Genomic DNA, 3,925 nt, shown 5'->3' with positions numbered 1-3,925 from the left:
CCACAACGATGCCACCCGAAGGTTGCAGGAACAGCAACTCATATTCCGCTTGGGAACCCTGCAGCCCAATGGTATCAATGTGGATTTCACAAGTTTCAAAATCTCCCCTCCCCCTACCGCATCCCAAAACCAGTCCAGCTCGTCCCTGCCTCCCTAACCTGTTCTTCCTCCCAACTATCCCCTCCTCCCACCTCAAGCCGCACCTCCATCTCCTACCGACCAACCTCATCCCACCCCCTTGACCTGTCCGTCCTCCCTGGACTGACCTATCCCCTTCCTAACTCCCTACCTACACTCACCTTTACTGGCTCCATCCCCGCCTCTTCGACCTGTTTGTTTCCTCTCCACCTATCCTCTCCTCTATCCCTCTTCTATCCGCCTCCCACTCTCTCCCTATTTATTTCAAAACCCCCTTCCCCTCCCTCTTTTCTGACAAAGAGACAGGAAATGATGTCAGGAAGAAACTAAAGCAAAATTCCAGCAATGACATTGATGTGTTGATTGGATTGTCATTCTTGCACTGATTCTGCTTGAAGTGGATTTATGGAGGACAGGATCCTCTGTGAGACTCCCCAGCTCTGAAGTGCTACCAAGGCATCTGCTAATATTAGGGTCTTGGGTTTATATCATATCCAAAATGCATTACTATCAACACTGCAACACATGACAGCGAGAAACTCCAACAGGGTGCTCCCTCAGCGCTGACCCTCCGACAAGGCGGCGCTCCCTCAGCGCCGACTCTCCACTTCCTTCCATCAAATACAATGTTGTTTTTGTCATTCATACATTGCATCTATCACCCGTCACAGTTGTCCTCGATGTAACTGATTAGCTTGCTCAACCTTTTCAGAGGGCAATCAACAATCAACCCCATTGCTTTGTGACTGGAGTCATGTGTGGACCAATCCGGTAAGGCTGGCAGATAGGACTGTAAGGGCATGAATGAACAGATTTTTTCAAAAAAACAATTGACCATTAGATTTCGAACGTCTGCTATGGTGAAATTTGAACAGGTCCCAGGACATGTCCTGTGTTTCTAGATGAATGATTGAATGATCATACCACTCAGACATCAACTCTCTGATCTGTTGTGAGCAATATCAACTCTTCCAGTCTCCCTCCCTCCGTCTCACTCAGTATGAAGCACACTCAGACCTTTGTTCTAACAGTGTTTTTTTGAACAGTATTTCAGATTCATGTACAAGTATTAACTTGCAGAATCAGGCAACAAAAGTGAAACTCCGACACACAATCATGTCTGCAATTCACTTCAACCTGAAATTCCTCTAAGGTAAAAGATCCGAGGTCGCTCTGCAGATACCACCCTGAAGACTTGTTGACAACACATTGTGTACTTCCAAGCACTGGCATCAATTGGACAGCACAAGAGAAGACCATTCAGCCCATCATGCCTATTCTAGTTCTTTTCTCCCCCCCCATAACTCTGCAAATTCTCCCTTTCCAATTATTTCTCCAAATGCCAACTTTTGAAAGTTCCTCTTGAATCTGCTCCTACCTGCGATAGAGTTACGGTTAGAGTTAGAGTGAGGAGGTTTATTCCAGATCGCAAGAAATTACTTCGGAAATTAAAGTTACTCTTGCTTCCCTTCTTGATTAAAATCTTCTTTCCCCCCCCCCCTCCCCCCCCCCCCCCCCACCCCGCCTCCACTCTGGAAAGCAGTTGGACCTCATTTACCTGATCAAAGCCCGTCATTATTTTTCATTCATCACAGAACATGGGGATTACAGTTGGAAGCATTTACAGACCGTGCCTAACTGCCCCAGAAGAAGCTGACGGTCTTGAGCTGTTCCAATCCACCTGGTGGGGGAACACATGCCATTCGAGGTGGGGGGGGGGGGGGGGTTGCTCCAGGATTTTGACCCAGAGCCCGTGAGGGAGTGGACGAAAGGTGAACTGACCCCTTCCTAGAGGAGCCAAGTGGGCAAAGGGATGGGAAAATCAGTGCAATCTTGGTGGGTTGAAGGGCCTGTTCCGGTGCTGTACTGTTCTTTGTTCTATTGCTGCGGGCGTTTTCAGGGGTGAGAGTGGCAGCGAAAAACGGGAGGTTAACGGGTTCTACGCCAGCTACTTTCCCACCCAAAGTAAATAGGCCACGGTGAGAGTCATGGTGTTGACTTCAGGACTTCATCTGCAGTTGGCCTGAGGCTGTCATGAGAGATCCACGGACAGAGGTTACAGTGCCAATGACCACTTTGGTGTTTTAATTGCCCATAAGAGAACGCGTGGTGGATTCTGGGCTCTCACAGGAATTAAAACTGGAGGATCCCACTGTATTTAAGTGGAACTGCCTAACACACGTTCTGACGTCTTCTGAGACGGAAAGGGCCTTTCCTATTCCCCATAGATCTCGCTTGTCGGCTGTCTCACTGCTAACACCTTGGAGCTGGTCGGGTGTGGCTGGAATGAACAGAGTGAGCTACACAAGAGCAAACATGTCTACACCCCACCCCAATGCTCCGCGAGAGACCTCAGAGGCCATCAGCCTTTAAGATTGCTGCTACTATTCAGCCCCAATTTGAGAAACCGGCCCAGATCAGCAGGAGTGGCGATGCTTTCCTGAATTGAATAGCCCAGCTACATCCACCCTCGACAAGCTGAGGCATTGGCGAGCAGAGAGAACTGGAGGTCATCCAGACTCTCAGTCAAGGCGAGGCGGGAGAAAGGAAGATGAGTGAGACGGATAAGTTTAGTATCATAAACCTCAACCCTCCCCCTCTACCCGGCTGCAACGAAAATACAAAGCTTACAGACAAGAAGCCTCCTATGGCTGCCCCATTCCCCTACATGCTCACCTTGTCCCAGACATCCAGCAAACCTCGACTGCTTGTAACCCCTGCGTAATTAACAGCAGATTCCTTCATTCTCACTGTCTTTGTCAGAGTTCACTCCAGTTTCATTTTAAATTTCTTCACTGCCTCACCCCCTTCCCCGCCTCCGTCGCCTCCTCCAGCCCCTGCACCCCTTTCCTATGTCTGTCACCTTCTACTACTCCAGCTCCTTGACCATCCCCCGATTCTCTTCGTCTCCACTATTTGTGACTGTCTGGGCCCCCACTCTGGAATTCCCTCCTAAAACTGCTTCTTCTTTCTCCTCCAAAATGCTCCTTTAAATAATAATCTCTTCAAACAAACTTTTGGTTGGTCAATTCTCACAAGAGATTTCATTTTCGTACAGCGTCTCATACAGCTCCGGAAAGGAAGGTGGAACACACTTTAGTGGGCGAAACGGCTGCTGTTTAAGTGGAAATTGATGTTGTTGAACAATAGAGTTAAAACTCCCTCATAATCTTGCTGGGACTGAACAGACAGACACGGACAAAGTTCAGTTACTGTTTGTCAACCCTTTGTCAGTGACCCATTACTTGCAAGCCCCACTTTCTCAGTAACTTACCCACGACTTAATTCCAGGAGATTGGAGGGTCCCCTTAAGGCGGCTCGGCCGGAAGGACAAGCAAAATTCCTCGCCAGATTTCCCTAAGTTAGCCCGGGCTATTGCCACTCAGCTGTGCCAAAGTGGGTGCGAAGCAACAACCGATTTCGAGCGGAGGCTGGCACGGAGAAGTTTGGAGAGCAATAGGGACAGAGAGGAATGGGAAGCAGCTGTCGAGAAAACAAAACACACCTAAAAGTTGAGCTTCCGCGAAAGGGGAAAGGAAAAACAAAACGCCAGGGAGACGCCTGTGTGCACAGGGTGTGAGAGAGAGAGAGACAGAGAGCTGTAAGAGATTTAAAGTCACAGTCCACTCCCAATGTTGCGAGCCTTAAGGAAGGGATCCTGTAGAAATTTAAACTTTTTTTCTGGTCTTTTAAAGTAACTTCTCACTTTGGGAACATTTAAAGGGAGTTTTTTTTATCCATTTGAAAACTGCCAGATATTTAAAAGGAACAAAAACAAAGTTGCTGG

At 48.2% G+C, this 3,925-nt stretch overlaps 1 protein-coding gene across 3 annotated transcripts in view; it reads right to left on the bottom strand.

Moving 5' to 3' along the window:
* LOC109920481 (phospholipase D2-like) overlaps positions 1-3,705 on the bottom strand; it is a 105,956-nt gene extending 102,251 nt beyond the window's left edge. For all 3 annotated transcript variants that reach the window (XR_007266111.1, XM_048620133.1, XM_048620136.1), the window contains exon 1: positions 3,413-3,705. The gene's annotated coding sequence lies outside the window, so the exon portion shown is untranslated. The remainder of the gene's footprint in view (positions 1-3,412) is intronic.
* Between the last annotated feature and the right edge of the window lie 220 nt (positions 3,706-3,925).

The sequence above is a fragment of the Rhincodon typus genome, chromosome 45 (assembly GCF_021869965.1).
Source record: "Rhincodon typus isolate 14 chromosome 45, sRhiTyp1.1, whole genome shotgun sequence".
In the NCBI taxonomy this organism is placed as follows: Eukaryota; Metazoa; Chordata; class Chondrichthyes; order Orectolobiformes; family Rhincodontidae; genus Rhincodon; species Rhincodon typus.
This window is presented reverse-complemented; position numbering and strand designations above follow the sequence as displayed.